Source organism: Barbus barbus (assembly GCF_936440315.1).
Source record: "Barbus barbus genome assembly, chromosome: 7".
NCBI classification, from domain to species: domain Eukaryota; kingdom Metazoa; phylum Chordata; class Actinopteri; order Cypriniformes; family Cyprinidae; genus Barbus; species Barbus barbus.
In genome coordinates this window covers 18,048,036-18,074,210 of record NC_136735.1, presented here as the reverse complement: position 1 = coordinate 18,074,210, position 26,175 = coordinate 18,048,036, and positions in this window count along the sequence as shown.

Below are 26,175 nucleotides of genomic sequence, written 5' to 3'. Positions count from 1 at the left end.
CCTTTCAGTCTTAATGTAAATAAACAAATTCTGCAGCCCTCTAGAGAGTACTGCATATAAACTGTAGGCAAATGTATAAATCAAAATCAATCAAATAACTTCTCAAAATCAAGGAACTACGTGTGCGCTTCAGTCGGTTGAACGCATATGACGTGGTGCTGAGTGGAAAGCAGCGTGTAATCTGGGGGTGTTGTGGCTGCGGTTCAGCAGTAAATTAGTCCCAACGGGACGCCATCAGAGCATGTGTTTTACACAGCAGGCATAACAAGCCTTAAGTCAGAGATTTGATTTGAACGTCCCATAGCAAGCAGGAGAACAAAACGGTGTTACAAAAATGTCTGTTACAGTAAAAACAATGCGTGTTACAGTATACTTGAGTATGTCATGCATCAAGATTGTATTGTTTACATATTATTTTGTTTAGACAATGCTCTTTCTAGAGCTACAAATGAATGCATTTTGGCAATTTGTTGTGGGAAATCCTTTGGTTTTTGCGTAATTCTGTTGTAAAGAAACCAAGCACACTGTAAAAATCCCTCCTTTCACGGAGTACAAAACACATTTGTACTGTCCTTCCAAGTAATAGCAATTGCAATATTTGATGAGATTAACACAAGAGACAACTCAATATGTGAGCTGAGACTTCAACAATGATCAGTTGATATCTGCATTATTTACTGAGTTTGTGATGCATGCTCAGGGAATTTGTTGGTTATAAAAATATTCTTATGAGTTCAAGCCTCTGAAAAATGTATAAATCAACACATACTGTAGAAACACTGGAGAGATATCAGTCTCCTGATATTGTTGTGTTCTTCTTTAATTATATTGGTCACTTATCACCTAAATATTTTAGATCCCTAAACTCTTAACCTATTAAAAGTTCTAAACAATATAAATGACATAAGCAGATGAAAGTACAGTCAAATTACTTTAAAAAAACACATTGTAATTTACTCATGCTGCATTCAAAGTCTACATTCTAAGCCATAGCTTTGCGTAATGAAACATTGGGTTGTAATGGCTAAAACCTTCAGTGAAGGTAGTCTCTCATTCGGAAATTAAATCCGAGCCTTATGTGGCAAAACAGTCATGGTACATGTGAGAGCCAATGTTATTTGATTTCAAATAACTTTAATATGAATGTTTAAATGAGTGTGAGATTTAATCATTGGCATTGCAGGGGATCATAATCACTGAATAAACACTTAAATCAGGGTCCTCACAAACCAGTCGTATAATTTCAGAAGACTTGACTGGGTTGCTCAATTGAAAACCCTCAAATTAAAAAATATACCCTAATATTTCAAGAATATAATGGCAATCGATGCTTAAGGTTTATCATTTAAATCAATGTGTTTACCAGCCGACCTACACAAGCTGCAAAATGTTACACCTTACAAGTAAGAACAGGTTGTATATTCATAATGACTGTATCCAGTGATAAAATGTAAATAAACACTAACATCACATATTTCTGCATCTCAGATATTTGTTTATGCTGAATATTTAATCTCATTTGAGTTGATTGCATTCCATAATAGGCCTCCCAAATCAACTAATTTTTATGCGGAAAATGCAATGCATAAACCATGAAATACTTGAACAGAATTTCCATATTTCCTCATTTAAATACTGTAAGCTATGTTTCCTCTACCAGCTGTGAAGTTGTGCATCATCCACAGCCTTTAATAGCATGATTCACAATTTAAGTATTTATGTATGATACCAGCAATCCATCCTGTCAGTGGAGATCAGTGAAATGCTTTTAAATCCTATGAGACTGTGCTTGGTTGTCAATTAATGTCTTCATGTCCATAATCACCTTTAATTGAAAGCAACAACACAGGTCTATTTGACACTAATAAGTACAACAACAATTACATCAGCTTAGAGTCTGTTTTATTATTCACAGCATGTCAAAAGCGACACTACTCGCCACGTGTAATAAGAATACGCCATCACTCGTGTGCCACCAGCATCTTGGAAACCTAATTCTCTATGTCAATAAAGGGTTTACAACAAAAACAAAGGCAGATTGCACTTTTAATCTCAGAAATAATCTTCTTGTTTTCCATTTTTCTGCCAGAATGAAGCTCCTGACACAGGTACCTGACTGGAGACTTTACGAGAAGCAATTTCTCTGTCAGACTTTGTCAAAATGCCAAACCCCAACAGGTGGCTAATATAATCTGCTCATGCACACGCAATTTGTGTGTGTGTGTGTGTGTGTGTGTAATGCTTTTGGGATCCACTTTCCAAAGTAATGTTTACTTTTCATTTTTCATCTTTGAAAGATTGTTCAGAATAAGATAAAGCTCAAGTATCCAAAGCACAAATAAATAAATAAGTGATTAAACAAGTGCAATCATGACGTTAAACAAACACTCATGCAAATACATTGTGGTGGGTGGATAAAAGAGAATCTCGCAAACAAGAGACAGATAAGCAAGTCTTTGTGGAAGTACTTGCCGTTCACATTAAACAAACGAGAGAGATTTTCATCTTGCTTGTTGAAGGGTGCTAGTGGAGGGGTGATCTAAACACATGCTTCGAAAAAAGATCGCTGTTATGAAAACGACAGGTTGGGAGACGCCGTCTCCTCCAGATGATTTACCCAGTCAATTTGTAGCCTTCTGCATCAGCGGAATCAGACAGATTGGCTTAGGGTGGAATTAGATATCAGGTTTGGGAGGGACAGCCAAGCGTCTTTCATCACAAATTGCTGATGTTTTTTTTTTTTTTTTTTGCAGGAAGCTCTCGGAGCATGAGCTGTGGATGCTTCTTATTTATTTCTCCATCTGACAGGAAAGTCAGATGTTGCAAACGCTTTGCAGTAAGTGAGTTAAAGGATTAGCTCACCCCAAAATGAAAATTCATCATTTACTCTCACACATGACTTCTTTCTTCCTGGGACAAACCAAATGGAAAAATTGGAAACAATGTACTGCTCTTTCATTTCCTGCATTCACAATATCAAGCTTCCAAAAGGATGCACAGGTACCTTAAAAGTATTTTTAATTGATTTTAACAGTAGTACCTATAGGCTACATTTTAAGGGCCAGATTTACTAAATAGATCAAATTACTGTGAGACCACAATCTCATAAAAGCGCAGATGGGAGTGAAAAGTTCTGCGAATTTTCTCAGAAACAGATGAATGTGTCACATGTATTTTCTGTTTTTGTTTTGTTATAGGGTGCTTCTCAATAGCTCTCCTCATTTCCTCTCTCCTCCGTCCTCCATCCTATGACCCGGAAAATGATCGAGCTCAGCCATCTTGTAAGACATCTAAATTCTCTAATTGGACCGTGAGGAGCTGAGGATCGAGGAGTGAGGAGGCTTCTTGAGGAGTCATGAGCGAGGATACACAGGTGTATCCTTTGCAGAAGTGTTTCATCGACTAAACATGACGCATGTCGAAAATTCTTCTCCGCCTTCACATAATAATTTACATTTATATTTTACCTTTGCAGTTTAAATAAACCATACATTGCATATATTTCAACAGGTTATCTTGCTTTATTAATATTTATAATGAATGCCTTAAATTACGAACTTTAATAACATAATGGCAGATCCCTTTAGTGCAGCTGATGACGCTTGAGTGGTCAAGAATATTCCAATGTTCATCCTTTGATTCCTCCGTCCTTATTTCATTTCCTTGCATCATTCCCTCGTATTCTAAGGGGGTTGGAGCTAAGACATGAGGAAAGGTAGCAAGGATGCACAAATAAGAAATGAGAAGCCCCCTTAGTGTTCCTTTTTCCTGTACCTGTTTCCTTTTTCCTTGTTTTTTTTTTGCCTGCCATTTCATGTTTGTTTCCATAGTTTCTGATTTGATTCACCCCCCTTTTCCCTATTCTGTTGAGTATGTCCCTGTGTATTTATGCTGCATTCACATGCTATTGGAAATTTGGAAATTTTCTATTTCCCACTTATGAAGTCATGATTATGAGCTTGTCGCATTCAAGTGCTTTGTTGTTGGAAAGAATAAAATGTAGCATCCCATTGGTTGACAATCATATAAACATTAGCCATGCTAGATATTCAGTTTGCTGACGATTCTGGAATTTCAGTCAAATACATGCTTAGTTCAGTGTTTATAAAACAATATGCTTCAAATTATTGTTCATATTTAGCCTATAAATACATTAATTTAGTGACAAGACAAAGTGATGTAGCTATTGTGAAAAAAAAAAAAAAACTATTGAAGAATAGCACTGACAGCAGCAATCATTGTCCCCTCCATGTTTAAAGTTTATGGCTCGCCCAACTCAGAAACGCCAGTATCAAAATGATCTACGGAGTTTCCCAGTAGTAAATACAACTTGAGATATCATTAATGTCCAATTCCCGATTAGGAAGCTCATATAGGAAACTCATATTTATGATAATTCCGATAGCATGTGAAGGCAGCATAAGCCCTCAGTTCTTTCTGTTCATGGTTTGGTGTCAGTTTTCACTGTTCACTGAATTAATACTACACTGACCATGACCACATGTGAATGTGGCAGTAATTTATTATGATTGTTATAAAACCATACATACATACATATATATTTTTTACAAGGATTCAAACAAAAGTAAGTCTTTATTAAAGACTAATATAATAGAAATATAGCCTTAAAGGCATTAGATCGCATTCTTCATGTAGATCACTCTCCAAAGTCATGAATGTGCACAGGAAGAGCAGAGGCTAACCAGTGATGCGATGAGAAACGTTGTTGATGGAGAGTTGAATGCGATGTTGTCAGATTACCTAGTGTCTGATTCACCAATGGGAAAACATTACAGGGTTCTCAGTTCTAGGATGCTAAGATGCTTCCTTGGTGTGCATAAATTTGCTACAAAGTTAGCTGTGGAGGGGGGCGCAGGATGGGTTCCGTGCATTGCTAAACAAAGCTGTGAAATGGTGCGATTATGGAACCGTCTTGTTAGTCTGCCTGAGGAAAGGTTAACAAAGAAAATTTTTAACTGGGATAAAACTAATTTTCATCCATGGTTTAGAGATATTTCCGTTATTTTAGCAAATTCAGATATGAATATAATGTTTCAAAATAACCTAAACTGTAATATTAATCATGTCAGACAGCAGTTGGGTGTAAAATATAAGGAACAATGGAAGAAGGATATTTGGAATAAGCCAAAACTTAGAAATTATGTACAATTTAAAATGGATTATAAAACAGAATTATATCTCCTGTGTAATTTAACGAGAAGACAAAGATCTCTCTGTGCCCAACTAAGAACTGGCACCCTGCCTTTGGCAGTGGAAGTGGGGTGATTTAAAGGAATACCTCAGTACTTACGTTTATGTGAATTTTGTGACACTAATGTGGTTGAGGATGATTTCCATTTTATCTTTCATTACTCCTTGAAATTATGTATTGGTTATTTGAAAACAAGGTCTTTGCTCTAGTTAAATTTGTGGCAATTAGCTGGCATAGACGTCAAAGTATTCTATACCCCGTATGAGGAGTATATAGATATATTTGTGTTTGTATGGTAATGTTGTCTTTTACTTTGTATTATGTCACGTGGCTATGATTTGTTATATGTTGCAGTGTCTAATAAGCCCTTGTGGGCTGGGCATCTATTATGATGTATGACACTTAAATAAATCAAATCAATCAATCAATCATACAGGGGCGCAGGAGACATTTTCAAAGTGGGGGGGACCAAACTGTAAGCAAAAGCCCAGATAGTAAAATCAGATTTCCAGATGTCGGACCACCACTTCAGGCTCACCATTGGGCCACCATCATACATTAAGCTTGCCTGATCATTAAAATAATAATACTGGTTATTATTACATTAAAAAGTAAGTGAAATAAGAAGTATTGAATGATTAAAACTTAGGGATGAACAAAATGGCTGCAGGATGCCAAAATCTGTCCCTTGTAGTCCAGCCTTTCATGTGGGATATCTCAACTTTCTGCATTTCTGTACTGTACTTAAATGTAAAAATAAATATATAAAAATACTGAAATAAAGATTAAATTAAAATTTATTGTGTTTTAATATTAATCTATACTTAATTTAGTGATTCCTCTGCATTCCACTAGAGGGAGCCTGTACTCATACACACTTTGAGAACCACTCACATTAACGATTATCTCTTTGATTAAACCATTTGATCGTTTCATATACATTTCTCTGGCTTCTGATTTTTGTCGTGATATGAAGAGACTTTCCAAACATTTTCCAAAAACTGTTTCTGAATCAAATCACCTACACTGCCTTAAAGTTATAATCTGCCCCAATAATCATAACTTGTGTGAAAGTAATATAAGTGAGTGTTTTACTCCAGTGATTATATTTTGTTGTTGTTGTTTATTGGTACAGGCACATTCCATGTAAGTGAATTGAAGAGTTCCTTCTCAAACCGGAACCTCTACTCTAATGTCTAAGATTTTCCATGATTAACAACAACAAATATTGGTCATTCTGTCATTTTTTGGTAACACTTTATTTTATGGCCGCATAACTAGTTGCTTATTAGCATGCATATTACTAGAATATTAGCCATTTATTAGTATTAATTAAGCGCACATTAATGCCTTATTCTACATGACCTTATTCTACATCCCTAATCCTACACAATACCTAAACTTAACAACTACCTTACCGACTATTAATAAGCAGCAAATTAGGAATTTATTGAGGGAAAAGTCATGGTTAATAGTGATTGGCCCGGTTTCACAGGGCTTAGGCTAAACCAGGATTAGGCCATAGTTCAATTAGGACATTTGAGTAATTTTTATAAACGTGCTTTGGAAAAAAACATTACTGGTGTGCATCTTGAGACAAAACAAATGCACTGATATATTTTAAGCTCAGTCAGTGCAAGTTTCTTTCAGTTGAACCAGCTCAGATTTACATTTTAGTCTCGGACTAGGTTTAAACCTTGTCTGTGAAACTGGGGGAATAAGTGTTCCCTATTCTAAACTTGTTTCTTTTCTTTTCTTTTCTTTTCTTTTTAAGGTCAGTAAGGAGCTTCAGTCCTCATTATATTGAAAAGAGAAGCCAGACTATTTTTAAACAAATTGTGTCATGGAACAAAAAGAGTCATGGAACAGCCTGAAACAGCATTAGAGTAACTAAATAAAGACATATTTGGGATAAACTATTACTTTCAATGTTTCCCCTCAAGAAAGTAAAGGTTTAGTTTGAGATTCACTGACATAAGCAGCGTTAGGAGAATGATAAAAAGCCTGTGTCATTTTACCAGTGCAATTCGAGTCTGATCAAAAAAATCTCTGATCATCTCTGAAGATGACCTCTTGATTTCCTTTTTATATAACGACTTGCTTTTAAATGAAGATAAAATCAAATAAAATTAATCAACTATTTTATAGGCCTACAACCTGAATTCCGGAAATGTTGGGACTTTTTTCAATTTCAATAAAATGAAAACTAAAAGACTTTCAAATCACATGAGCAATATCATATTCACAATAGAACATAGAGAACATAGCAAATGTTTAAACGGATAAATTGTACACTTTTATCCACTAAATGAGTTAATTTCAAATTTGATGCCTGCTACAGGTCTCAAAAAAGTTGGCACGGGGGCAACAAAGGGCTGAAAAAAACAAGAAATTTCATGGCTTCGTAGTAGAAGAGTCCAGGTGCTGAATTGGTCTGCCTGCAGTCCACGGCCCGTATTCACAAAATATTGTATCTTACCACTAAGAATTCTAAATAGCAGTAAAAGATTTTAGCTAAGAGTTTTCTCTTAAAACTTATCCACAAAGCTGCTGTGACAAACTTTTCCTAAGGAATAGAGGTTGACCTCGTTGCTATGGATGATGTCAGCATGCTTACTAATTATCCACACAGTGACTGGCTGATAGGGGAGGGGTCTCTGTCAGAGATGTATTCATAGAAATAGAGCACAATATTATGTTGCCATATCCAAATAAAGGTTTAAAAATAAAACTGTTAATTGCCAAATTGATATAAAGATTTTAAAATGCAGGCTAAGTGTCACTACTTAAACAAGTATATGTTCAGCTAATTGTCAGCATCTTACATGTATGCTTATTATAGCGGATATGCATATAAACCTCCTTTTAATTAACAGAGCAGAATAATCATGGCTGATGATAAGACATCCAAACGTAAAAGAAAACCAAACTGGTTTGGTTAAAACACCTGTTACTTCTTGCCCAACTGGTTAATGATGAGTTGGGATAACCAAACCCTAAAGGTGATACCTTTTTAAAACCTCATTATCGTCAAATGTTTCTAAAATGTTTATATTCTGAGTCAGATTGCCAGCAACAGCCATTTTAGAATAGTTGTGAGTTGGTCTTAGTGACTTAGGAGTCCTCTTTGCTACTTCTAACGTTTCACAGATTTAGGAGCTAGTTTTAGGGCTAAACCGCTTTGTGAAATACTCTTAGAGCAAAAATACTCTTAGTCTGCACTAACATACATAAACAGGTCTAACTCATAGAAATGCAGACATCGTGGATTAAACCATCCTAATTCTGCATTTGTCTAAGTGGTGCACAGTGCCAGCATTAGCCATATTAGATCATTCTGTCATGGGTGTTCACTTCATCATTGTATGCAAACTCCCCGTTGCCCTGACAACAGGTGATGAGCATCAGAGCCCCAATGCTCTGAAGCATACATTTAGATGTGACATTCTGTCGTTATTTAAAGGTGCTTACTCACAGGATGCATTGCTTGGTTTTAGAGAAGCTAAAATATCTCTGCTCTATTGCTTTGTTTTACCATGATACAAAGGCCTCTCCTACAATAATCTATTCCACAATTTCTCTCTCTCTCTCTCTCTCTTTCTCTTGGACTCTGTGTGTGTGTTCCTTTGATAGGCCTAACGTGTGTGGTAATTCTTGATAATGGACACAATTCTATAAAATATCTAGGACTTCTGGGATGCTATGTATAGGATTCCACTGGTTTCCTTTGAATTATTTACCCATTTCTGAATTGTAGATGAGTCATAAGGGCTTATGTGATAATTTTGGACTGACATGATCTACATGGCAACTTTAAGATACGCAAACAAGAGTGGGAGAATGCATAAATCTTCATTTTAAGTACTACACAGTCCGATAAGCAACACAGAACTGAATTAATCACTTTTTAATCGGATGTTTCCCTAATAACTTTGAAGTCTGTAGCCAAAATCTCCTCCACAGGGATGTAGGCCCTGAGGGACTTCAACTTCACCCCACCATCCTCATCATTAAGTCTTTCTTTTTCTGATTGACACTTTTTTTGTATAGACTCAGTCAGCATATCTGATAATTGAGTCCTAATGTTCCCTGTCAAGGAAAATTCTTCATCTTTGGGACCTTTACAACCGCACCACCTTTGTTATCATTCCTAGTCACCTCACATTGTGAAATGCTCCTGTACCCCACCCTTATAAGAGTTTTGGCCTGTCAGAGTTTGACTTTGGCAGGCCCTTTAGATGACTAACCAACTGGCTCATTATTTTAGAACAGACTGCTGCAACTGATGGACCTTTTTCACTCAACCTCTCTTCACTGTAAACTCTAATAAGTTAAGTCTACTCAACTTTAAGGAAACTCCTTCCCCTTCTCTCCATTTAGTGGAGTGAAGCAGCCTAACAATACAAATATAATTTATATACTGTTGCATTTGAAAATAAGCAATACAATCAGTGATTGATTCACTTCAACAGGTTTATTAAATTTGATCCCTTACATTTCTTACCTGAACTTTAATACAATTTACTCACAGCATATGAACCATATTTCATGAAATAACAAAACACTATTATACCAGCAGAAAACCAGCAGCAATGTATTTTCAGTATGCATCAACTGTCTAACTGCTTTCAATAGTAATTACAGCCCAACATGCTGTATTTGTAGAATTACATGCTTTAGCCCTAATTAAAAACAGTATTAACACATGCAATGCAATCTAAATTGTCAATATAATGAAATATAAAAAAGATATAACATAACATAACATAGCATAACATACCATAACATACCATATAAACAAACAAACACCATTACAATAATGCTTGATAAATCATAATTTAATGTAAATTAAGTTAGCTAATCATTATAATTCCTTTACATGGCCAGGCGGATGTGGATACCCTCTTCTAATTGACCATTTGCAAAGAGCTTGATTGACGATCAGAACGCGGATATTATGTGCTGCCCCTGCTATCTGCCATCTTGCCCGACAGCTACAACAGGTCTCCATAGAAATGCATTAAAACCACCACTAGAGGTCACCCGTTCACCACAGTGACTATTTTCACTCACAACACATTGGACTCCATTTCCCACAATCCATTGCACTGACGACATGCACAGCTGTTCACTATCTCGCCCACACCTGATCATCCATTCACAATCACCACCACTCACTATTTAAGCCTGGGACTTGCTCTTGCTCACGGCCGAGTATTGTCTTGCCTAGCTACTTTACGAAGCGGTTTCTGGTCATAGGTTTCCTAGTTTGTTTCCCTGTGTTTTGATTCCTGCCCGTGTTCCTGGATTATTCTCTCTGCCTTGCCCTGTCTGGATATTGTACGCCGATCGTCGACCCATGCTTGCCCTAGGATTATTCTTGTCTCTTGCCTTTGCCATACCTGTTTGCTGTTATTTGACCCTGCCTGTCTTGACCATGTCTTATAATAAAGCTTTGCAAATGGATCCGCACGTCTCACGTCTCGTCACCCCCCGTAACAAAAACGGTGTAAAAAAGATTGACTGTATTGAAACGTTTTCAATATAACTAAATATAAAAAATGTGCGAAGGGTTAGCTGTGCTGTTGTTGATTGCCACGGTAAAGATGATAAGCTAAGGTATTCCTTTAAAGTACTTGTTTTGCGTACCAGGGAATCTGTCATGTCCAGCGCTGTATGTGGTTTGCAGCAGCACTTAATTTAAATAATGAGTGTTAAATAAAATATGTTAAAATGTGTGCTCTTATCAATCTGTGGACACAATTTCGTGAACTTTTGTGTCATATCTCCTTAACCAAACATGATAACACAGAAAAGGTGATGTCTGCCCCTATGTTTTGATGGTCAAGGATTACAATGATACCATATACAGCAACATAAACTGTTCAGGTGAAGAGTTAATGGTGAAATCAGCAATGAGCATCACAGTATCACAGCATTTACACAAGTCCAAATTATCGCTATTAATTTTCTTTCTTTGATAATTAACTATTTTATTCAATAAATACATTTTTTTTTCAAGAATACTATCGTATATTTCAGAGATACTGTATATATAAAAAAATCATCTCAAGTAAGTGTATTTCCAATACATTCTTGTTCTCTGTCAACGACGCTCTAACATCAGGTGATTAATTTAGTGACTTTATGAGAAGGATTACAATGAAATCTCAGAAGATGCAGCATGAAATTTCATTTAAAAAATTTAAATTTAAAAATTAAAAAAACATATTTAATGTAAATTTAATTTACAATCACTCTCTGGGGCCAGAGTTGTCTATTATGTTGTCCACAAGGGGGAAGCCAGAGTCCTGCATGCGGGAGGGTACATGCAGGTGAACCGCTAATATTTGATGTAACGGGTGGAATAATATTTATGTGTAGGGTGGTGCGGTTGCGGGCCGGATGATGACAAGCACGGGTGGGTTGTGGGTCCAATAACCAAGACTACGGCTGTGTCCAAATTCAGGGTCTGCATCCTCCTTAGGATCCTTCCTACCCGGTTGAAGGAGGAGGGATCCTCCGACGTCCGCAAAACCCGGAAGTCGGTGTTTGTGAATTTGGACAGCCTACCCTTCTTTCAGTTCCCTCCCTTACCCGTTGCTCATATCCTGTCGCCTAGCAACCGGGACAGCGCCAAGCAAGAAGCGGGAAAATGGACAAACAAAGAGTTATTCTCCTCATTTTAATTCTTTTGGAAGAAATAAAGCAATTAAATAAATTAAATACTTTCTTTGCTCGTTGTCGGAGAGTTTTTTATATCAGACTACAAGACAGTCACATCCAGGTAAGCCATTATAGCCTATTTTTATTTGTTTTTAATTATTCTACTAATTTCTCCTACAAATTCATTGAGCCGAAGCATAACCTTTAGCTTGTTTTGTCAGAGAAACTCCTCTCCCACTCCGCTACCGCTCGCTTCGTCCACCATTACGCTCTGCCGAAAAGAATTATGGGATAGGTAGGACGGGAAAGGATCCACCACACCCATCCTTCCAATTCGGGGAAAAGGAGGACGTATTTGTGGGCCGCATTTGAAGGATCCTACGAATTTGGACAGCCTTCGTCGCGGCGCTGTGACGTAACATCCTTCAAATGAGTACTCCGAAGGATGCAGACCCTGAATTTGGACACAGCCTATTTCGACTCAGTCAAGTACACGCTGAGCAATTTAGCCAATCGCGCTGCCACTGATTGACAGCTGTAGTGATTATATTAAAGGGGGTGCTCTTTGCTTGCTTTCTGTATTTAATCTATTCACAATTTGAATACATTTTTAATAAATTAGTTTTTTATACCTCATGTAGGAGATTTAATGCAGGTGTGGTTCGGGTTGCAGGTTTTATGTCAAATTGGTTGGGTATATGATTAAATTAGTGTTACTGTCAGATAACATGGCAGGTGTTCTGTTAAGTACTGCAGGTGTTGTGATGATCATTTCACCAGCCAGGAAAGATGAATGAAAATGCCTTTCTGTGATGTTACCACAAGACATCACTTACTTAGAGATCTCAGGCTTCTGCAGGGGATGTAGATTCGTAAGAGTGAGGAGGAAGTAGGAGGGTGCTGAACCTGTGGCTATACTGTACGCAAACATCAATGTCTTGAACTTGATGCGAGCCACAACCGGTAGTCAGTGCAGGGTGATAAAGAGAGGTGTGAAGTGGGCCCTTTTGGACTCATGGAAGACCAGTCGTGCCACTGCATTCTGAAACATTTTTCGAGGTTTGATTGCACACGATGGAATTCCAGCTAGAAGAGCATTGCAATAGTCCAACCTAGAAATGACAAGGGCCTAGGCAAGAAGTTGTTCAGCATGCTCTGTTTGAAAGGGCCTGATCCTCCTGATGTTGTGCAATGCAAACATGCATGATTGAGCTGTCTTTATAATATGGTCCTTGAAGGTCAGTTGGTCACCAAAGAATAATTTTTGATGAACCTAGCAGGATAATGAAATCATGCTGTAGAGTCGGAGTGGCAGGGAACACGAGAAGCTCAGTCTTTGCCAGGTTGAGCTGCAGGTGATGTTCTTTCATCCATGCCGAGATGTTTGTCAGGCAGCCTTAGATCCATGAAGCTATCCAGAGATGAGAAATAGGTGGGTGAGGGAAGAGAGGATGACACTACAAGGAAAAGATGGAAGGGTGAAAGGGAGCGTAGGTTTTGCCAAAAAAATAACTGGTAGAGGAATTGGTGGCACACGGGTAGTAATATGTAGGTTAAATATAATAAAGAAATGAGCAGCAATGTCTAGAGGTTTTACCAAATGTTGTGTGTGATACAATTGCATGTGTAAATAAAGTCAAGCTGGTTGCTTGATTTGTTAGTGCTTGTGGTGGTAAGCCATTTGAGATTGCATGAAGCTAGGTGGAAGTCTGCAGTGTAAGGATTCTCCAGATGGATTTCGAAGTCACCATAAACTACAAGTGGACTGCCATGAGGACAGCATGAGGACAGCAGCCCATACAGCTCCTCTATAAAGGATTATATACAGGGGTGCACATACGTTTTTCATCCTGGTTCTCATATGAGTACCTGGAGATTTGGTTTGGTCCTCTCACAGGCCACAGCATGGAGTGTGACCCATAAAATATAACTATAAAAAAATTATTAATAATAGTGATAATAATATTATTACACTTTAGTTTTTTTTTTTATATAATAATAAACTAAATAATCAAGTGTGATAATACTATTTTATTTTAAATTAAAAGGAGTATTACATACAAATACAATTATTTTATAGTAAACTTAAAAATAAAATGCTAATATTTTTTTTTTAGAGCGTCAGTGAATGAAATGTCACAGTTTTGCTTTGAAAACTGTAGTGGCTAGCCTAGATTATGCTTTCAGTTTGAATAGAAATTGTAACTGTGCATTAACAGCTGTACGCAAATGCGCTGTCAGAACTTATTTACACAGCTCATTTTTAATTTTGGTCATGCATGCAGACCTGCGGACCACTTATGTGCACCCCTGACTATATATGACCAGGAAGGTGATAAATCATTACAATATGGAGTTTAACTACTCATTAGTTGAAACTCAAAATAATTTGAAATGCATAGGGAAGAGTGGGTTGAGTATTTCCAATTATTAGAAATGAGAAGACCAGTACCCTTCCAACCTGCCGGGGGTGTGAGAGAAAGGGAATTTGTTAGAGAGAACAGCCGGGGTTGTGGAGTCTTCTGGACAAATCCAGGTCACAGTCAAGCCCAAGATACTAAGAGTAGACTGAGAAGTAATGGAGTAGTTTGTTGACTGCTGACTGACAATTCCAGAGACCCAGAGAAAATGACAGAGGTGCAGCAGTAGAGGTGCAGATAGGACACAGTTTAGCAGGATTGCCTTGCCGTTTGCATGTAAATGTTAGAGCATTGTTGAGAGAGAACAAGGATGTATTGGAAACATACTACTGCCTACCTTACTCTACCTGAGAGGTAAGGAAAAATACACTTACTTGAGATTATATTTTTTATATATATCTGAAATAAATTATTGTATTCTTGAAAACAATCTTTTATTGTACTATTGAATAAAATATTATTTAGCTGGTGTGTGGTGGGCGTTCTGGCGCAATATGGCTGCTGTCGCATCATCCAGGTGGATGCGGCACAGTTGAGATTGAGATTCCCCCTTCTGTGTAAATCGCCAGTACCGAGTACCCAGAAAAGCGCTAAATGTAACAAATTAATAATTAATTAATTAAAACATCCTTTTATTGTACTATTGAATAAAATAAAAAAAAATAATAGCCATAATATGGACTTTTGTAAATACTGTGATACTGTGATGCTCAGATACTGTTATTTCCTTCTTACATTGCTAATTTCACCATTTACTCTTCACCTGAACCATTTATGTTGCTATATGTGATATCATTGTAATCCTTGACCATCAAAACATAGGGATAGACATCACATTTTCTGTGTTATCATCTTTGGTTCAGGAGATATGACACAAAATACATAATTTGGTTATGGCAGAAAGAAAAATGGTCGCAATGGCAACCACGAGGTGTTTTTTTTGATGGCTCCATTTCTGAAAATGTTCATGTTCAAGTGGACCAGATTTCATGCTTTTATGAAAAAGAGAACATATCACCTCAAATTTTGCACATATCACCTGGACTATTACTGCAAAAAGACCGTCACTGCAACTATGGCAAGCCATTTTGACTTTTATTCCTTCTCAGGATATGAATTCTTGATATCAACAATTCAGTTTTTACTAGTTAAAATGTTAATTCTTGATATCAGGAATCAGATTTCTACTAGTAACAATGGTTATTTTTGATATCAGCAATTGCATTTTCACTAGTAACAATGTTCATTTTTGATATCAACAATGAAATCACCACTCGTAGAAATGCAATTCTTAATATCAGCAATTAAATTTCTATTAGTAAAAAATATTATTCTTGATATCAATAATTTATATCATAGTAATGGCAATAGGCAAGCCGTTTTTACTTTTATTCGTTCACAGGAAATTAATTCTTGATATTAACAATTACATTTTCACCAGTTAAAATGCTAATTCTTGATATCAAGAATTAAATTGTTGATATCTGTAATTGTATTTTCACTAGTTAAATGTCACCGTAGGCTGCCATTCAAAATCAATTGTTGATATCAATAATTAAATTCCAATTTCAAATATCAGAAATACAATTATTACTAGTAAAATGTCTATTCTTGATATCAACAATTAAATTGTTGATATCAACAATTTAATTCTTGATATCAACAATTTAATTCTTGATATCAACAATTTAATTGTCACTAGTGACTATGTTCATTTCTGATATCTGAAAATGTATTTCTGATATCAACAATTGGGAGGGTAATTTCAACAATTTAATTCTTAATATCAGAAATTAACATTGTCACTAGTGACAATTGAATTGTTGATATCAAGAACTAAATTGTTGATATCAACAATTCAATTGTTGATATCAACAATTCAATTGTTGATATAAATTAAATTGTTGATATCAACAATTTAGTTCTTGATATCAAGAATAGACATTTTTACTAGTAAGAATTGTATTTCTGATAGTAAGAAATCAATTATTGATATCAACAATTGATTTTGAATGGCAGCCTATGGTGACATTTAACTAGTGAAAATACAATTACAGATATCAACAATTTAATTGTTGATATCAAGAATTAAATTGTTAATATCAAGAATTAGCATTTTAACTGGTGAAAATTTAATTGTTGATATCAAAAATTAACATTGTTACTAGTGGAAATGCAATTGCTGATATCAAAAATAGCCATTGTTACTAGTATAAATATAATTTTAACTAGCAAAAACTGAATTGTTGATATCAAGAATTCATATCCTGAGAAGGTATAAAAGTCAAAACGGCTTGCCATACTGCAACACTCTAAAGTGATGAAACTATGGCGCTATGTACTTTTTAAAAAAAACATTTTTATAGGTTTCACGTTATATTGTTGGCTCAGAAAATATGTAAATGCACATGCCCAGTAGCCTTAGCTGTATCCCTTCTAGTCTTAAGCACAAATCAGACAGGAGACTAGATTAATTTCTGTGGACTGTACATTTGAAAAATGGTGTGTTCCGCGGTTGAAATAAAACACGTTCTGATGTTTTTTCGTGTTCATTTCGTGCTTTAAGTAAATATGAAAAGACGATCGGTTCACTTGTTTGAACATGTTTGAGGCAATACAGTGATCTGTCACGACACATTGAAGAGCCACAAAACGGCATTTATTGTTTGAATTTCTTTAAAAATGACACAATGTAAAAGCTGAGAGTCCTAAGACCTTGTTTCACATCAGAAGTAGCCTGCTCTGCACTGTTTGTCGGTCAGGGCAACAGTAACTAAGGGTGGGTGGGTTTTGCGAATGGTCAAATGAGTTATTTTAAGCCATTTTCTATTCCACAATAACACTGCCCCATGCACAAAGCGAAGTACATGAAGAAATGATGACTGGAAGAACCCAGACCTGAACCCCACTGAGAAGCTTTGGGATAAAGGTCAACTGCAAGTCAGGCCCTATTGCCCAAAATCAGTGCTTAACTTTACTGTTGCTCATGTCTGAATGGGAGAAAATCGCCTTCAGCCATGTTCCAGCATCAAGTGGAAAGCTTTCCCAAAAGATTTTACAAGCACATATTACACTTTTAAAATAAAGGTTCTTTATTGGCATCTATAGGGGCTTTTGCACTGGTGAAACTATTTCATAGTTCCTAGAACTATAGGTGGAAGTACCCATTTTTTGACGCATTCGCACTGCAGGAAGTAGGAATGTATTTAGTTCTAGGAACTCCGTTTGGGGAACTAAATTAGCTAATTCAAAGCAGGGTCTAAAACAGTTCTACAGGAACAACCAGTGATGTAAGTGTACGCTGATTGGCCAAACATATAAACATTGGCTGCCTGGCATTTTTAAAAAGCCATGTAAAAATATTTACTCCACGAACATAGAAAACAGCAATAACAGCATTTAGCTATCTGTTCTCTGCAGCATTGTTTTCTTTTCTCAGCCTTGATGATATGTAGCACTGCAAATTGCCATAGGAGACTGTCAGTTCCCCTTCAGGAACTCGAGCTGCGTCAGAAACGCTTTGGGAACGCTTTCAGCGTGACCGTGCTCTGAATTATCTGTACAATCAGTCCAATGGAAGGGCGAGGTGTCACGGGCGGGTGACGTCACGACCAGGAAGCTTTAAAAGCACGTGAGGTGGAGCCGGTTTCACCTTTCTGTCATTCAGCAAGCGCTCTGTGTGTCTGTCAGTCCGATATTTGTTTTGTGAGTCTTATTTGGTGTTGTCTGTCAAAATAAAGCACTATGTCCAAGGCCACAAGTAAATCAAAGCATAAGGGCGATCTCGGATCACGCTTCAAGCTGTGTGTTCCTCCCTGCTCTCACTACAGTCACGAGCGGGGATACACACAGTTTGTGCGTGGTCTGCCTGGGCGCGAAGCATGCGGAGTCGGCTTCCGCTACGCACGCTTCGCTCCCGGAGGGATTCTCTTTGAGAAGGGAGCCTTTGCGAGTGTTCCTCACGGTGCTGGCCCCGCGGCTGCCGAGGCAGAGCGTGGGGCTCGCACATGGATCAGGTGGAGGGGATGAAGACGTGTGAGCCCCTATCTTCTTCCTTTCCCATCAGATCCAGTGCCCGCTCTCTGTGTTCGGAAGCCCGCCCCGTTGTTTCTTCCCCTAGAGAGAGGGCTCGACGCTCCGCTTGTCTTCCTCTGAGGAGGTGGACGTGCAAGACGTCGATGAGCTTTGTAAAGCTGCAGTGTTTGCACAAGCACATTTTGAATGACGATATCATTATATTCGCGCTGTCAGCTCTAAGATAAAGGGCTGATTGTGCTTTTCACCGCCGTAAGATCTCGCGGTTCCGGTCCGCCACTGCTGAGGTATGGCGGCGAGTGAGATCGCGGGGATTGCAACATGGATCTGGCGGATGGGTTGGAGACGGGTTCGCTCTATCTCCACCTGCATTCCCCAGATCTAGCACTCTCGCTTGGGGCTGGAAGCCCGCGGTGCGGTTCTTACCCTTTTAGTGAGAGCTCGCTGTTGCAGCGCGCGTTGTCGAGGCGACCGCGTGCATTACGTCATTCTCATTCTTATTATGAATCCTTTTCATATCAGACCATGTTTACTTGTCTGGTTGTCTTTCTGCATTTAATTTTTGAGGAATTAAATGATGTATTTCATCTAACTAGGAGAAGTTAGATGTGTATATATGTATACACATACATATATGTGTATATAGGAGACTCTTGGGACTTTTCTCGAGTGAGAGCACGATGCTTTACCTTTCTTCCTCTGAGGAGGTTGAGGTGATCAGCAGGGGCTACTGGGCGGAGCAGCCCCAACCGTGGTCCAGCTCCTCATTTAGGGAGCTTCACCTCTCGTACTCCCGATAATATTGGAGTCAGAGTCGCGCTCCCGGGCCAAAGGCTTCTAGCAGAAGGCAGATCTGCGGATCATCATTCTCGCTGGATAGTCTTTGGCTAAAACGTCCTGCTGCCCCAGGACGCAGGACTTCTGAGGGCCGGCCTCAGAAAGACTGGTTCCCTCAGTAGGCACCTGGCGGTGAGGGACCCCCTGCTAAGCGTGTCTCATTGGGTCCTGCATGAGCAGGCTCTGGTTCTATCAGTCTAGTCTTCCTATAAATGATGCGGGTCTGAGGACCTTCGTCTCAATAGGAGACTTCAGCTGAGGCAGTCCTGATGCTATGGTCCAGGACTCATGAGGGCAGGCCCCTCTGGGGAAGTTCGGTGTACACCGCGGTACACGGTGCCCGTCTTTCCTCAGTGCCCTCGGGAGATCGGTCTGCCAACCCTGCCAGTGTTCCAGGGCACAGCGGTCTCCAGCGAGCGCTTCTCTCAGTTACTTCCGCCCGGAAACGTAGTTCGGCCGTCTCCTGCCGGTGTGCCGTTTCAGAACACCGAGCTAGCAGCTCTGGGTACACCAGAAGCCACTCTCGAGAGACTGGTTCACTTAGTAGACTATTTGGCTACTGCCAAATGTGTCTCCATAGGTCCTGCATACTGTAGAGAGAGGCTACAGAATCCAGTTTGGTTCTCCTCCGCCTCAATTCAACGGGGTGAATCCCACTCAGGTGGGCCCTGAGCAGGCTCTGGTAATGGAACGAGAAGTAGAGTACTCTCTTGAGGAAGGAGGCCATCGAGGTGGTCCCTCCTCACGAAAGAGAGTCCGGGTTCTACAGCCGGTACCTCATAATTCCCAAGAAGGATGGAGGATTGCGTCCCATTTTAGATCTACATCAGTTGAACCGCTCAGTCAGCAGACTGAAGTTCAAGATGCTCAAAACTCAAACAGGTAAGTATCTCAGATCAAGTCCGAGGACTGGTTTGTCACGTTAGATCTAAAAGATGCATACTTACACGTCTCCATCCTTCCCACTCACAGGAAGTCCCTAAGGTTTGCTTTTGGGGGCAAAGCTTACCAATATCAGGTTCTTCCTGTTGGCCTTGCACTCTCACCCCGCACTTTTACATCAATAATTGGTTGATTTTAGCTCAATCGGAGCAGCTGGCGATTCGACATCAAGTTGTCGTTCTCTCCCACATGAAAGACCTGGGGTTAAGACTAAACGCCAAGAAAAGTGTGCTTTCTCCATTACAGAGGACCACTTATCTGGGCGTGTTGTGGGATTCGACCACGATGCAGGCACGTCTATCCCCTGCTCGTAACGAGTCGATCCTCACAGTCAAGAGAGTGAAAGAAGGCCAGTCACTCACTGTCAAGCAGTTTCAGAGACTGCTGGGTCTGAGAGCAGCTGCGTCCAACGTGATACCTTTTGGCCTGCTGTACATGAGACCCCTACAGTGGTGGCTCAAGACCAAGGGGTTCTCCCTGAGGGGAAAACCACTCCGCACTTTCAAGGTTATGAGACGTTGCATATGTGCCTTAGACATGTGGAGGAAACCTTGGTTCTTGTCCCAGGGCCCGGTGTTGGGAGCTCCTTGTCGCCGTGTAACACTAGCGACGGACGCGTCCCTCACCGGTTGGGGAGCGGTCATGAGTGGCCACCCTGCCCACGGTCTGTGGAGTGGCCGCCATCTGACATGGCATATCAATTGGCTGGAGATGCTGGCCGTGTTTCCAGCACTCAAACACTTCCTCCCAGACCTAAGAGACCACCACGTGTTGGTGCGCACCTACAGCACGTCGGTGGTCTCGTACATAAACCACCAGGGAAGTCTGCGGTCGCGACCCTTGTACAAGCTGGTGCACCAGATCCTTGTGTGGTCCCAGGGCAAACTCCTCTCATTAAGAGCAGTGCACATTCCTGGGCATCTCAATGTGAGAGAAGACGTTCTGTTGAAACAGGGGCCGAGGCCTGGGAAATGGATGCTTCACCCCGAGGTGGTGAAGCAGATATGGAGAGTGTTTGGCCAGGCACAGGTGGACCTGTTTGCGACTATAGTGTCAGTTCAATGTCCCCTCTGGTCCTCTCTGACTCCTCCAGCTCCTCTAGGACTGGATGATATTTTCCCCCTATCGCTCTGCTACCGGGAGTTCTGGTCGAGAGTGCGCCAGGACGAGGTCAGTCTACTTCTGGTAGCGCCGTTCTAGCCGGGCAGAGTATGGTTCTCGGACCTGATTTCTCTCCTCGACGGCACTCCATGGGAGATTCCCGTCAAGGGAGATCTCCTCTCACAGGCAGGGGGCACAATCGTCCACCCTCGCCCGGAGCTGTGGAAGCTGTGGGTGTGGCCACTGAGGGGGCACAGCTCATAGATTCCGGTCTCTCAACCGAGGTTGCTGAGACCATCCTCCAATCCAGAGCTCTCTCTATGAGGAAACTGTACGCCCTGAAGTGGAAGCTCTTCACTTCATGGTGCGGAGGTTGCCAGCTCGACCCAGCTAACTGCCCGATTGGTACAGTTCTGGAGTTCGTGCAGGCCCATCTCTCCACAGGGTTAACCCACTCCACCATTAAGGTGTACGTGGCGGCCATTGCGGCCTACCACGTTCGTGTCAGTGGTCAGTCAGTGGGTAGACACCCCCTAGTTACACGTTTCCTCCGCGGTGCGCTGAGGCTGAGGCCGCCGGTACGTTCACGTGTCCCCACGTGGGACCTGGCTGTGGTACTAGAGGCTCTTTGCAAGGCTCCCTTTAAGCCCATTGAGGAGATATCTGACAGACTCCTCACCATTAAGACTGCCTTCCTTCTGGCTATTTCCTCTCAAAAGAGAGTTGGTGATCTACAGGCCCTTTCCGTGGCCCCTGCCTATCTTGACTTTGCGCCCGGTATGGCCAAAATTGTTCTCTACCCCCGAGTGGGGTATATACCTAAAGTTCCCTCTGTGATGCCACAGCCCGTCATACTTCAGGCCTTCTGTCCTCCTCCCTTCAGGGAGCCCGACCAGCAGAAGCTTGGATAGTGGATGCTATTAATATTGCCTGTGAGTCCTCTCAGCTCCACTCGCCGATGGGAGTCAGAGCTCACTCAACCCGAGGTGTGGCGGCCTCCAAGGCCTTCCTAGCAGGTGTGTCTATGCAGGACATCTGCAACGCTGCTGGGTGGTCCACGCCCCTCACTTTTGTAAGGTTTTATGACCTCGACATTCGAGCCGCTCCAGGCTCTTCTGTCCTCTCGTCCTAGTACACACTAGGCAGGGACTTTTCAGTCTGGCGGTGTGGGTATCTCGTTCCCAAAGCGTTTCTGACGCAGCTCGAGTTCCTGAAGGGGAACGTCTCAGGTTACGCATGTAACCATGGTTCCCCGAAGGGAACGAGACGCTGCGTCTTGAGGCCATTCCTCCGGCATCCCTGCCAGCGATTGGTTCATTCTTAGAAGCTGAAGCCGGCTTCACCTCACGTGCTTTTAAAGCTTCCTGGTCGTGCCGTCACCCGCCCGTGACACCTCGCCCTTCCATTGGACTGATTGTACAGATAATTCAGAGCACGGTCACGCTGAAGGCGTTCCCAAAGCGTTTCTGACCCAGCGTCTCGTTCCCTTCGGGGAACCATGGTTACATGTGTAACCTGAGATGATTTTCATGCTCTTGAAATCGCACAGGTTGTGCGTTTATATTCCTTCTGTTATCACGAAATCCACGACACACAACAAAAACAGCCTGTTGGCCTGTCTTGTTTTTATGCTGTGAAGGTGATGGTTACTGGCCATGTCTAGCTCTGTTCTCACAGTGCCTGCCTGCTAATTACACAGGCATTAGCATTGCGACCCTCGTCCCACCTTGAGGAGGGGACAGGTCTCCAAATATCAGCCTCAGATCTCATTAGACTCTCAATGCGCCTTCCCTCTCGTGGGTGAAATGACATGCGTTAATGACACTGCCCCTTTTTCCTCTCAAATTATCATGCAGAAGAGTCAGTCTCTCTCTCTCTCTCTCTCTCACACACACACACACACACACACACACACGCACACACCAAGGATGTGATTTCAGCACACCATAGCATGCCGGGAGATTGCACTTCAGTGCCGACGAATGGAAGAGAGGCTCCCACTCTCTCCTCGGAGAGCTCATTTCAAGGACATTATTCATGGCCAACCCCATGCTCTGTAATCACTTGTTCGGTCCCAAGAAATCTCCATTTGTTCTAAGTGGCTGTAAATGAATTTTTAGATGGGTGCTATGAAGTGGAAATATTTGTAAGGGACAATCATATGCAAAATAATGTTACTGGAACACACTTCAAATGTAGTGAAGCTCTTATGGACCTATATAATGAGCACAAGTTCAGAAAGGATTTTCCATCAATGCTGTTTATCACAGAAAAAAAAGGAAATATGGGATTAAATCAAAGCTATTTCATGAATGGCACTTCAGAAACAGAAAGAAAACAGCTATGTTAAATTGTAAAATAACCTCTTCTCTATTTTGTCTTGATCTTAACATTTTATCACACATTTGTGTTGCAGTTTACAATAAATTAAATAGAGAGAGAGAGAAAAAAAATGTAACTGAATTGAAGAAAAAAAAAAAACCATCACGTCAGAATTTTAAATGTGTGCCCATGGGTTTCTTACTCTGGATAAATGGAGAGTAATCATTAATTTTACTGCAGAAACCTGAAGGTGCAACTAATTAACTAATGAACAGACACAGAAATAGGAGACAGAGGATGAAAAATCAAAGAGTACAAAGCAAAAGATGAGAGAGAAATGAAAAAATTCTTGATTGTAGTCTAAGATCAAAGCCATAGAATTAAATTAATCTTTCATAAAGGACAGGGCAAGAAATGTCTTTGTTTCCCTCATCAGTAATCTGACCCTCTCATATTGGGGGTCAAAAGCTTTAAAATAACATAAGCCTGCAACAGGAATGCATTGAAGTCTGACTGACTTGTTTACGGTAATATAGTGACATCTGTTTATTTTCCATGAAACCTCAGGACCTGTGTCCTTGCATGGTGCCTCAGATATTATAGATTTAAAATAGGTCATATGAGTGATTAATTGAATTCTCTCTCTCTCTCTCTCTCTCTCTCTCTCTCTCTCTCTCTCTCTCTCTCTCTCAGTGCGCATCGTCCATGACACACACAAACAAACAACTCCTCACAAACAGATCAGACTCAGCCTCTAGCTCTCTCATGAGTCATATATTCACCTACCAACACACTCGGAAAATGCCACTTATAGGCAAAAAATAAGCTTTGAATACCGTATATCAAGAGTTTTATTTATTGTATTGTCAAGGGCTCCAGGGGATAGAGTCTGAATTATAACCCTGAATCAGTAAATGATGTGGTTCTGCTGAAACATATTTCAGAGAATTTGACTGCCAGGTAAATAAAATATGTTTAGCATAAAAAGCAGACGTTTTTGCTCCAAGCAGACTGAGTTGGTTTGTTATCCTGGGGAAAGAACCACTGTAGAGTCTGTTAAATAGATCAGCACGTGGTTCTGAAGAACACAGGTTTTTGTGGTGACTCAATTTTTATATATACCAACTAAGCCATGACTATATAACACCTGAAGCACCGTTTATCTATGTACTATATGTATTCAAATCTTGAATACGTGTTTAGAAAGTCACTTTTAAGAGCTTCAAGTAATTGGCATTTTTCTTTTGACTTGGCATTAATTATGCTTTGCTTTCATGAGGCAAGTCTTGTAATTAGCTTATGTGCAGATTATTATTTAGTTTTTCTTTCTTTCTATGCAATTGATTTCCATTAATATGTATGCAAACAACACTTTTTTAATAAAGATAATAAAACAGACAATCAAATGGTAAAGGAATTATTTATTTAAAAAATGATGCTAATAATAAAAATGCTAATTAATAATAATAATAATAATAATCTGTCATTGTTAACTTGTTTGGTACACAAATGCTGTTATTTTCTCTGTGGAACACAAAAGGAGAATTTTGGCAAATCTTCATGCAACTCTATTTCATATAACACAATTTATAGTGTTCACAGACTGCCAAGCTCCAAAAAGGACAAAATAAAGCCCAAATCATTTTAGAGCTCTAAAATATGATGCTTCTGCCACAGGTTGAACATCAATAACATCAAATTATCTGTGCCATAGGAACTATATTTGTTTTGAGAGCTAATTATTCACAAATCACTTTATATATTTATATAGCATGTCATCACTTTTTTATATATATACTATTATTCTGTCAGTTACTCACACAACAATATTATTACAGCCTCAGAAGACTCTGAATATTGCACACAAGACATATGTTTTTTTGGTTTGTTTGTTTTTTGCTTTAGGATGGCCACAGAGAACAGAAAGAAAATGCAGATTCTTCAGAAATTATTCCATATGTTTCAGTTAAACTAATCCTTTAATTACAAGCAAGCAGATGTTATAATATTATTTATAAATACTATTTATTATTAATGAAATTGAAGAACCGAGAACATATTACACCGGTTTTAATGGAATTACATTGGTTATCTGTGCATCAAAGGATTGACTATAAGATTCTTACATTAGTGAAGTGACATACTGCCAAGTATGGTGACCCAGACTCGGAATTCGTGCTCTGCATTTAACCCATCCAACGTGCACACACACAGCAGTGAACACACACACACCGTGAACACACACCCGGAGCAGTGGGCAGCCATTTATGCTGCGGCACCCGGGGAGCAGTTGGGGGTTCGGTGCCTTGCTCAAGGGCACCTCAGTCGTGGTATTGAGGGTGGAGAGAGCGCTGGACATTCACTTCCCCCACCTACAATCCCCGCCGGCCTGAGACTCGAACACGCAACCTTTGGATTACGAGCCCGACTCTCTAACCATTAGGCCACGACTTCCCCGATTAGTGTATAAAGCATTGCATAACCTGACACCTTCTTACATTTCTGATTGTTTGTCAAGATATATTCCTAATTGAATGTTACTAGTGCTGGACTTTTAGCATATTACACAGTAAATCTCAAGAGATCTGGCGGTATACCTCTTTTAGTCACTATGCTCCAAAAATTTGGAACTGCCTTCCA